This window comes from Drosophila novamexicana, unplaced genomic scaffold, assembly GCF_003285875.2.
Source record: "Drosophila novamexicana strain 15010-1031.04,08,12 unplaced genomic scaffold, DnovRS2.1 tig00000009-arrow-pilon, whole genome shotgun sequence".
Lineage (NCBI taxonomy): Eukaryota > Metazoa > Arthropoda > Insecta > Diptera > Drosophilidae > Drosophila > Drosophila novamexicana.
Genome location: NW_020824766.1, coordinates 2909588 through 2922252, shown reverse-complemented (window position 1 = coordinate 2922252; position 12665 = coordinate 2909588).

The following is a 12665-nucleotide window of genomic DNA, read 5'->3' as shown; positions in this document are numbered from 1 at the left end:
AGTATGCACTCTTATGGTTTCAAGATCGGGCAAATCACGAAATGAATAATTCCCAACGAAAAGAACAATAAAGTCTCGAGAACAAATGCTGAGATAATTAGTAACTAGTTATAAGGGAATCAAATGTTGGTTTTTATACCCTTGCTGAGGGCATTGTAATTCTGTCTCGAATAGAAGGAATCATCTCTGATCTCATAAGGTTTGTATATATATTCTTGATCAGTATCAACAGTATAATCGATCTAGCCACGCCTGTCTGTTCGTATTTCGGCCGTATACTCCTAAAAGAGTTAGGGACTTGAAACTTAACATAAATTCCTATAAGGGCTCGCGTAGTTTGAGTTTGTTTCCGTTCATTGATAAATTTCCTCGTTTTCCCATAATCTTTCTATTTTGTTGAGACTCAAATATTTGGTAGTAATATAATATAAAAGTTTTCAATAAATATATTTTGTTTATATTTATCTATTTTTATTATTTATATCTCTATATATAAAAATGTTTGTCCTGACTAACTTAATGACAGAAATGTTTCTTAAGAAATGCGATACTAAGGTTAAATGAACGAAAGTTTATTTTTCGAATTCATAATTTTCACTTTTGGAGACCAAAAATGTTTTCTGTTTCAGATCTCAAAATTATTGAGTTATGAGAAGACATTTTTTTAGTTATTTCATTACCTTTTGGCAGCATATTTCACGTCTATGAAAAAATGATCCAAAGGTTCTTAAATACTTATCTATAAAGTTGGATTGAAACTGCTCAAAAAAAAAAATTGAAGGGAAATATGTTGCATACTTTCGGGCGCTTCAAAAAACCCTTTAATATTGAAAAACTATAACCACCTGGCTTAAGAAAAGAGGCTTTCTTTTTTAAAAACATTAATTTTATGAATATAATTTGTAAAAATCCTTGGAGACATAGCACGCTATATTTGCCGGATATTGATGCAATTTATCAAATTCTATACAATGCCATCTTCTTAATTATGCTATCTTTAAATAGAACTAAAAGCTGATTTAACTCACAAAATCAAAATTGCATGAGAAACTATTGAAGACATAAATACATATTTTTCCCACAATAATTAATCATAAAGATAGCTTGATGGAATATCTCATCTGAATAGATCTGGGAATGTGTCACAAATCATTCGCCCCAGACCCAACCCCGAACAGGCGCACAGCCACCTTTTGGGGAAAGTGAAAAGTGGAAATGGAAATGCCGTGGATAAATAGCGAGCAACAGAAATTGAAACAGTTGCTTTGAAAAATCAAACGGCAAGAGCAAGAACAAATCGAGTTGCACTCAAAAAAAAAAAAACACATCCACTGAAGCGAAAACTTGGTCTCTTGTAATACAATCCGTGCGTAACTACAATTACTTAGTTCGTGTACACCGTATGTATCTATGTATCTATGTATCTTACGGATGCAGGCGCCAAAGGTGAACAAACTCTGCTGCGCATGCGTCGCCCTGTCGCTGTCATCGTGGTTTCTCGGCTGCGCTCTCCACTCCCGGTCGTTGTCATCCAATTTCAAAACATGAAATATATTTGTCAATTTCCCGTCCGTGCCAGAACTCCTGTCTCCGGGTTGAATGAACTTGCACACAAATCCTGCAGCTCGGAGAGAGACATGGTTCATTCGAACCACGGTACAGTTGCTGGGCGGGATGAAAGGTAAGTTCTGGGATGGATTGGAATAGATTAAGTGCTTGTCTAAAAGCTGTATTGCTTAATATTTACTTAGTTTAAGAAAGGGTTTTGATAAAGGTTTGACTAAAAGCTGTACTGCTTAATAGATCTATTGATCTTTTCTATATTGTATTCCAATTGGATTGGAAGCTGCCTTTAGCTTTTTCCTATATTCAATACCTTTATCTTCTGCATAGCTCAAGTTCTATATAATTTCTATTATAAACTGGGATTTGCATATTGTCGAACTGTTCGCGGGGTGCTAGGGTGTCAGACACATCGTCTGCTGGGGAAAGGAATCTAACGGATCCGCGTCCGATTCGTCTGGCACTATTTTTAGATGCCTCTCCTCCTCCTCCTCCACCTCCTCTTCATTGTCTAGTTAGTAGCCGACGGGACCGAGCGCTGCTCTTGTTGCCGAGGGCTGTTGCCATTGGGGCTGACTGTGCCACAGCTCGAGCAGCATTTCAATTGCATTCCAACGCGCGCTCGGTACGGAGTTACGGCCACAAATCGAACGGATAAGATATAGATACGTATAGTATATCAAATATATTCAGTGCCGGATTCAGGATTATCAGTGAATGTGCATATCGAATGAATTTGATTAATTAGTGATAAACAATTCTACACAGTTCCTAACTGCCCGCCCAAACATACCAAAACGGATTACTCGCATTAATGTAGAAGAAGGAGAAGAATAAACCAAATTTTTCTTAAATATTATAAAAATTGATTGATAATCAAATTTATTCAATTACTAAAAACAAAAAAGAATTAAAACATATTTCAATAAAATACACAAAAAATAATTTTTAAAAAAAATTTAATTATTTATAACTAAACCCAACAAAAAGGTGTGTATAAAATATTTAAAAAAAATTATTATTAAAATCAATTCAATTATTTAAACATTTTTTTTACGTTATTTAAAAGTATTCGAGTGTGTAAATTACTTAAAACAAAATCCAAATTCTTTTGGCTTTGTTCCATCCGGACAAGAGAAAGTGCTTGGATCAGTGAAAATTGCCAATTGATCTTAAGTATGCACTAGCCAAAAATGAGTAATGCGAATGTAATTTGATGTCTGGGCCAGTTGACAGAATTAGCATGCCTCTTCCATGTTGCATCAAATGCTGGATGCCAGACCAAATATAGCGCCCATGAGTGCTCGAGGCTAAAGTGACCACATCCCAATGCATTTAAGTGCCAATGTGTGGAACGCGGCGCACAAATAAAGAAAATAATGAGTGAGAAAGATTGTCTTCGGCGCGCCGAAGCACAAATACCCTAACAGGTATGTGGCGAGAAATTTTGAAGCTAGTTCGTTTTTCAAGACAGAAAAGTCGTCGTATATCGGCTATATATACTTTATAGGGTCTATTCTACGTGACAGAATTGTAATACCCTGTTCCAGTGTATAACAGCGCAGAAGAGCTTCAATTTAAATTGGAAAGATACTGAAATATTTGTCGCATGCCCGAGCTAAAACGACGCTCCCTCCACTTTTCATTTTACTTTCCAACTCAACAAATACACGAAAAAAACGCTGGAAAAACCTAGGAAAAAACGTAAACAACAGGAGAAAAATAAGAAAAAGAGTGAACGCGGCACAAGTTCAAGATTCTCACAGATACAGTCAGACAACCCCGAGCCCATAGCTAAAAGTAGAAACGCACGAGACCGAGGCAATAAACTGAGAGACGAAAGTAGTTTAATGCAGTTTGCTGGGGATCCTTGACTTCTGCTTCGCCAACTGTTCCCCGATGCATTTTCCCGCTTTGGCGCACGACAACAACAACAACACGAACAACAACAACAACAACAACAACACGAACAACAACAAAGTAACGACATCGCCTGCGTTTAGTTCCTCTGCCTATCCCGATCCCGAAGCGATAGTTTGCTTGATCTATTTTTGGCCTAGCCAAGCCAGCATTGTCTTGTCGCCTCGAGTAATTTGTTTGTGGCGTTAGTTTCGTGTTAAATCTACACTGAACAAATTTATACAGTACCAATATTACAGTTATATGAGCAATTCAATGAAAATAGCGTCTATAAGTCTATTTAATTCTTTTCAAATTGGTAAAAATAATAAAATTGACTTTTGTAAAGTAGGAAAAATATGCGACAATTTGCAAGCGTTTTATATATTTCATTAATTTTTTCCACATTCTTTAGAGACTGTATTGTCGTTGGCTTGGTTCGCGGTTCAAACCAACTGCCTACATTCAGGTTCCGCGAACCAGGTTTTGGTTGCAAAAGTGATTTTTTTTATATATACAAATTTTATTTATTATTTGTTCATAAAAGTAGTACATATTTTCTCTATTTAAAATCTAGCTAAATATAAATGTAATGGTTGGGAAGCTTGCAGCCTGGATGCAAAAGAATAACAGTTAACCGTGTATAAGTTCGATATATAAACTAGTTCAAAGTTTTAAAGCAATTTGGCATTTTGAACCAGTTGCAAGAACTTGCAAGCGAGTTAACTAGTTCAAAAGTGACAATTTGAACCAGTTGCAAAAACTTGCAAGCCAGTTAGCTAGTTCAATTTGTTAAAAAAGTCACAATTGGAATCAGTTGCAAAAACTTGCATGTGAGCTGGTCACACGTTTTGGCTAATTTGCAAATTGTGCGCTCGTTTTGAGCAATTTTTTCATTAATAGACTTTGTGCCATTTGGACAGGTGTTTTCAGGTGTTTTAGCTGGCGCACAGTGTAAGCATTATAAATAGACAGTTGCTGGAAGTGACAACAAGCGCAAACAAATAAAGTGGCAGATCAGCAGCAAAGCCGCTGGCATCGATACTTTTGAGATCGGCATCGATAACAAACATAAACTGCCGAAATGTTTATTTAAGGCAAATGTTACGCAGTTACTTTACGGCCTCCAAACAGCACAACAAACATAAGATCCGTTTCCAAACTGCAACTGCAACTGCGACGCTGTCTTTGTGTAAGTTGTACCCCAATGGGCCGCAAATTAAAAATAGTGAGCATTAGACGAGCGCAACAACAACAACTGCAACAACAGCAACAACAGCAGCAGCAGCAGCAGCAGCAAAAGGCGCAGCGTCTGGAAATGTCAAGAGTGCGTCGACATTGCATGTTGACAGTGGAAATGCAACGGCAAACGTCAACGCTGACGTCGGCAGAACTATTACGAGTTCCATGTAACGTCCACACCTCCCCCGCACCCCAGACAGACGCACACGGAATCGTTGCAGGGGGGCCAACAAATGGAGTTGCCCATAAATGGGGGAAGTTGCGTGCGCATCTATCGTTTGGGGTCCACTTCCGTCTTCGCCTTCCCTCTCTCTCCCTCTCTTTCTATCTCGCTATATCTCTCTCTCTCTCTCTCTGTTTGCTGTCTGCAAATGCCTGGCTACCAGACGTGTGCGCTGCCAGATTTGTGTTGAAACAATTTCACATTGCTTTGGCATTAAGAAGCATTAAAGCTATAGGCTTATCATTTACAAGCTCGCACCTAAAGATACACAAAGCCCAGGAAACCTGCACACGGAGCGGAGCGGAGCCGAGTCGAGTCGAGCAGAGCGGAGCAGCGGGGAGTTGTGCTCATTTCCGCTGGCGCTGGGCCTTCAGGATGTCATTTTACGGCATTTTTATGAATTGGAGAGGGTATTCGAATGCTGTAACGAAATGTAATAACATATATATATATATATGTTATATATATATATATATATATATATATGTTATTACATTTCGTTATATATATATATATATATATATATATATATGTTCTTGATCGGGGTTAACAGCCGAGCCTATGTCTGCCTGTCGAAATGATCAAGGTCTTATTAGTTCCAGGCTACTATATTATATGTCTCCTAATGATATTATGGATAATAATTGAAATATGTATTAATAACTCTTTGATTTTCAAACCAGGAAATTTCAATTCCCATTGCAAAGGCCTTATCATATATGTATGTATCTTCAGTGGGAACCTTCGTTTGAAGTTAAAACTAGTTGCGAATTGTAACGGTAAACAGCAAAGGCGAGCGCAGTTATTTCTTGCACGAGCAACTTTTTATGCCAAATATCAACATTAACAAAGTTATTTAAAAATGGATTTTAGGAGTTTTTCTTATAGCGTATTCGGCCTTCGGCATGCCCCAGCTAGCTCTGCTTTCTGGCTGCATTTTGTGGCACATTTGGTGGATCGTTAAAGTCAGCCCCTCCGGCTCCCCAAATGACGTTCAATTAACGGTTTAATGTGCAATTACCAAAGTCTGAACTAATTGCACACGTTTCTCTTTTACAGCTGACCCAATGTCAATGGCCACAATGCAGCTGCAGTCAATGGACGTGGAGCAGCTGGTGGAGCTGGAGACGCCGCCGCTGCCCATACAGCCGCCCCCGAACATCAATGCCAGCGGCATTGTCTACGGCTTTCGCACACGCCACTTGTCCTGCATCGAGGAGAACGATTCGGACTCCCTGCACGGTTCATCCATACCGCGTGCCTACGATCTGATGCAGCAGGCAGATGAAACCTTTCAGAAGCTAAGCGCTGGGCAACGCTACGCAGCTGAAGAGGAGGAAGGCGAGGAGGAGGAGGGCGAGGATGAGGAGGCGGAGGCGGAGCAGGAAACGGACGATGATGATGCACTGGACACGATTGCCATGATTGATGAGTCGCGTCTGTGTGATGCCGACTATCTGGACGAGCTGATTGCCGTGGAGCAAACGCAAACAGAGCTGGCCGACTCTGGCAATGTGGAGGAGGAGGACTTCTGGCAGCCAAACTTCAATCGCAACGACATCATGATGACCTCTTGCTATGGCACACTGAACAGCTCCTTTGGCAGCGACATGTCGGCCGTCGCAACGACGCCCAAGAAGGCGCCCGAGCCTCTATATGCCACGCCCGAGAAACGGCGCGAGAACAATCGCAGCTTCGACTCAACCTGCGCCTCGCAGACCAGCTCCATTTATGGCGGCTCCATGAATTCTTCACTGGATCTCAAGTACATGATGAGCGTGTCGCTGAGCGCCGCCGGCGCCAATGTTGGCCTCAACGGCACGAGCACATTGCGTGGCGCCTCGGTGCCACCTATGGATCTATCGCTAATCTCGAGCGACGGCGTCAGCGCCCTAGACTGGAGCTCCGCCAGCGTCACTTGTGTGCTGGACACGGGTGACGGCAATCCCGCCGAGGAGCTGGACGAGCAAACTGCAGCGAAGTGCATAAGTGCAGCCGAGAGCGGTAAGTGCGAAGATTCAGTTTTTTTAAAGATTGTTTTTAAGGTAAAGGAGCTCTGAAACTAAAGTAGTTAGGATGAAAAGGATATATTAAAGTTGTGCTAATGTCTAAAACAGGCAAAAGATTCCATCTTCGACCACATAAGGAATATATATTCTTGATTCGCATCAAGCATTGAGTTGATTTCAGAGACTATAAAAAAGAGAAACAAAATAAGTATAAATTAAAGAGGGAACTTTTTTTGTGCATGCTAAAAACTTGCCCCATTTAAAGAAAAACTTGAAATATCGATTTCTGCCTTAGCTTTTCTTTATATTTCGCAGCTTAGGGCTAGATATACCCTATTTGGGCTGTACGTTTCGGTCTGGTCGAGCATCACTTTATGCAGACATGGATCGATAATTCGACTTTTAGAATATGCAATCATTTTGCATTTCAAAATTTGATAAGAATCGGGAAAAAAACACAAGAGTCAAGAATGAAATCTAGCTGAAGGGTTCAATTTTTACCTATTACGAGCTAGAGCTCTTCTAATTTTAACGAATTTTTAGAAAGATATTTAACTTATCTCGAAATTTGATAAAAGCAAGAATAGTGAAGCCCGTAAATACTGAGCCTGATGCACATATCTTGGAATACAGAATGCTTTGGCATACTATAACCGACTTTTCGACCAAACTTTCTTTGATATAGTCCCATCCCATCGATTCCGGCCTATGTAATGCCTGCAATAGAAAGAAAACTAAAAGACTAGTTCGCATAGAAACAGACAGGGGGACTACGGATGGACAGACGGGCATGGCTATATCGACTTGGCTGCTGATGCTGATCTAGAATATATATATATATATATATATAATATACATTATGCATTCGGATTTGTCTTCTTGCGTTATACATTTTATGTCAGAACTAATACCTTTTACAAGGCTATCAAAATAGAGTTTATATTCTTAATTTACCTTGTCCTCTTCTTGCCTTTCGAATTGCAGCCCAATTTAGTTCAATTAGACTACTTTGAAAGTCCTTAAAAAAAGTTTGGACAAGCTCAGCAATTAAAAATGGCATTATATATGATGGATTTATGATCGCATTTGTTGTCCGGTCGAATATCACTTTGTGACCCATTTAGTGCACTTTCCTATGCCAATTGGCAATCGCGAGGCAATCCATCAATGCATCAAGACAGTAAACCCATTTATAATCCTTCATTACCGGACAAATATAAGCACCAACAAATCTTTTAATGACCCACAACGCAGCGAGGGGCAGGCTCCTTTCAATGCTCGGCATTAGAAAGGTGGCCCGCAAGGCGGTGGCTGACCCCCAAAACGAAGCCATATTCATGGCTACATCAAAGCCAAGTCCATGGACGTGGCGGAGCGAGAGAGAGAGAGAGAGGGAGAGAGAGAGAGAGAGATGCAGTGAAAGCCATCAGACATTTCGCACAGATGTTTAACAGGCCAGTCAGGGTCATAAATCATCGAAATAGATACATTTATATATCTATGCATATGCATATATAAATATATATTTAAATTTATTTATATATACTTCCTAGTCAACCTGTCCTCGGGTGAAATTCGCTAGCATTGACAGTTTCTAATAAGAAAATTGTTGAGATTTATGCCGCAGCCGGCCGCCCCCGATCGCCCGTTACGCTCGATCATTTTTAATTTAAAACTAATCAATAAAACGGCATAGAACGCAACAAATCCATTCAACAAATTGCAAAATGATGCTGCAATGTGCAATGTCACAGTAATTTACGTGCCATTCCGTGCCAAACTGGCGACGACCACAAAAACTGATGAAAATTTATGCGAAGGGTTAAATGTCAGATTTCTCAGCGCTGCGCACAGTGGTACCAGTAGATCAAACTATAAGGAAAAATAGGTTTCATTATAAAAATAAATAATTAATAAAAATAAATAAATAAATTTAAGTAAAGTTTGTTGATGCTTCAGTCAGATCGAGTTTTAGTTTTAGAATTCAAATAAATAGTTCTTTACTTTTAGGCAATATATTTTGACTAAAGTCGTGAGTTGCCAATACGAATCATATAATAATCGAAACTCAACCGATATCAAATATTTAAAGAATATTTTTCATATAATATACAAGAGTATTGAAAACAAAAAGTGATTCATGAGTTTATCTTACATTAAGCTTTATAAAGATTCAAATTCCTTCATTTCATTATAATTTTAATTGATTTCCAAATCTTAAATTCGAATTTCCACAGCTTTTAATCTTTTAAACATATGTTTTGTATTTAAAAGGTGTTCAATTCCAGGCATTGAATCATTTGCTCATTACTGCAAATTTGATAGTCCATGCCCAATTTTGTGCATATTTTCATCAATCATTGCCCACTGTGCGCTATTTCCATCCATATTCCTCACTCTTTTTGGCTTGTCTCACGTGCAAAAGTGAAAAGTCATGAATCATATACCTATGCATCATGATCGCAACGCACCTTTGCAAACTGAATAATAATCATCTTGTTGATGATGATGATAATGATGATTGTTTGCCAACCTGCGCAAAGCTAAGCCAAGCGATCCGTCCAAGACATAGAAGTCGAGTGGCTGTGGGCCATAAAGTTACATTGCTTATCGCTGGAGAACTTTTAAAAAACACTTGAGATAGCGCTGAGAACGTGCACTGAGCCCCAGCAGCAGCATGATTCCCCTCCCTAACCCGCATGTCCCGCATGCCCCAATGCAGCTTGAACAAGCAGAAACATTGTTCGACGCTGTCAACGACTGCGCAATACTCTGTTCAGTAGCGCTTAACTCTGTCGTATTGTAACTTTTTGATTATTGAGCTTGTGACTCTAAGACTGTAAATGAGGTGACTTTCAAACTGTGAACAAATGAACTATTTAGAAAGAAGATTACGAATAGTTTATGAACTACAGAATTAATTGAAATACAAGGGAGGAAAAAAGTATCTATGGCGAACAGACCCATTTTCTAAAAAAGAAAGAAGCTTACAACAATTAGTAATTGTTCGTAAAGGTGGAAAATAACTTCTAACAACTGTCAAGCATTTCCTTAAGAGCGGAGCATATACTCCTCTTTGTTGTGCGAACAGAGCATGAAGAGACCTAAGTACACACACCGCAAGGCACCGAAGAAAGAGATAGTATGAGAGTAAAAAAGATCTGGAAAAGTTAGTTATAAGTCTGGGAAAAAGGATTTAATGGGAAAAGGTAGAAAATAACTTCTAACAAGTGTAAAGTTATTTCTAAAGAGTACCGAACTAGTCTAAACCAATATACTCCTCTTCGTTGTACGAACAGGGCATGATGAGACCTAAGTACACACACCGCAAGGCACCGAAGAAAGAGATAGTAGGAACTCTCTAGTAAGAGGGAGGGGGGGTGGCGGGCGAGGCTTGAGAGGAATCGGTGGCAGCAGTTGGAGTTGCTGGAGTGCTGGAGTCGGATCGCTTGTTAGGCAGCTTGTATCTACAAATAGACTCCGTGGAGCTGAGCTGACGGCCACAAGACAAACTCAAACAAAAGACCAAACGGTAGTTGCCATGAATGGTCGGCACCGAAAACCGGTAACGGGCTGTGGGCCTGTGGTCGAAACGAGCCCGAAAACTAAAAAAGAAAAACCCGCAGACTGCGCTGTTGCAGTTGCAGTTGCAACTTTGTTGTGGTACGTGTGGCAGCATCCAGCCGAATCTCTTTGCCACAGCGTCTATTTATTAAGCATGCAGCACTTCGGATGCCCAATAAAACGCCGCGTCCGACAATTCCGAATGCATTTTGTGTGTTCGATAAGCGCGTCGGCGATTTCCCACAACTGATATATGTATGTATATAGTATATATATATATATAGATATGCCCAGCATTTGCATTGGCAATTGCTCTTCCCATATTTATGGCCTGAACTCTTTTCCATTTCAAACTTGTATTGTTTTCTTTTTTTGCCTAGATAAGGCACAGGTGAGCACAGGTAGTTGGCTTTAATTAATGGCTTCACTTTTCATTTAGAACAGACTAAATAATAGACTCTTCTCTCTTCAGAAATATACAAATTATTGCATTTTATTGTAATATTTTTTTAAAAATTGTATATAAAAAGATTCGAATTTCTGCAAAGTATCTTCTTCTATAAGTCCTTACTTACAAGATGCCAATATATTGAACATAGCTTAACAAGAGGTTCTAGTCGGGAGCTCCCGACTAGGCGATACCCTGAACCCTCTTCTTCCAACATGAAATGCATATATATATTCTATTTTAGAAGCTATATGTCAAGTTTGGTGACTCAAGCTCTTATTATTTACCAAAATTGCCCAAAAAACAGGATATCGATATCGATTTTTATCGATTGCTTGGAAACGGAGTACGTTATCGATTATCGGAAACAAACTCGATCTGCGCAGGCACTAGGAAGTCCTACATCTAAAAGGTCTCTAACTCTTATAGGTTCTGAGATCCTTGCGTTCATACATACGGACGGACAGACAGACGGACAGACAGACGGACATGGCTAGATCGACTCGGCTAATGATGCTGATCAAGAATATATATAATTTATGGGGTCGAAGATGCTTCCTTCTGCCTGTTACATACATTTGGATTTTGCACAAATACAATGTACCCTTATACCCATTTTCAATAGGTTCAGGGTATAAAAATGTTCTTTAAGTAATACGAGTACTTCCACTTACTCCATATATCTAGCTCCGCTCGGATTTCCCAGTGGGAAAACATTTCGATTAGGTGCAATTGCAATGTAATGGCAAGTCCATCGACTTGTAAACGTGTAATACAGAACAATAGATCATAATCGAGTAGACTGTGTTGGTCTTACCTGTTCGCCTGGTAGCTGCGAAGTAGTCCAGCGGCAGTCCAATCAGATCCCACACATGTTAAGCGCACAAATGAGGTAATTCCTTTGACACAATCTTGATTAATGTGATTTGTAACAAAACATTTGCTTTACATTCGACGATTTCGAAAGGGAAATCTGTGCAAGAGCTCTATTTTTAATTGCATGATGCAAAACCAATCAATTTCTATGAGCGATAAGCTCGCAAAGTGATAATTTTGATAAGATTGAAATACTTTGATTTCAAATAGTGTGAAATCGACGTGAAATCGAAATCATATATAAAAAAAAAAAAAAGAATTCTACAACACATATCAAAGTCAACTTTTAACCTAGAATCTGGTAGAAATACTTAAAGCAATTGGAATATCTTTATAATTCGTTTTTCTGAAATTAAATTGAACCGTTTTGAATCCGGAACTAAATTATTGTTTTTACATTGAATTCAAATCCGAATAATAATCGGTTGAAGGTTCGAACCAGCTTTCTGCTTAAAATTCTTGGAGCTGTTTCTCCACAATTCTGTACCCAGGTTTCAGTTTCTGCCCTCGTTTGTAATTTAAATGTCATATTATATTGATGTCTGCCCGTTGTACTGAAAATATTGAAAGCCATAAATGTTTTTAAATACAATATGCGGGCTAAATTCTACTTTTAAGCAAAATTATCATTAATTAAATATGCTAGGTAAAAACAATATGGAGGGGCCAAAGTAATTTATACTATGAGAGTGGGTCTACCTCAAATTCCAAATATTTCTAGATATTTGTTAGGAGTTAGATTCGGCAGTTTTTTTCTTAATTGACCTGGCTCGGTTCATGGTAGAATTGAAATTAGTTCCGATTTTGAATCGGTTCCTTTTTAAACGGGATTCAGCAAGTG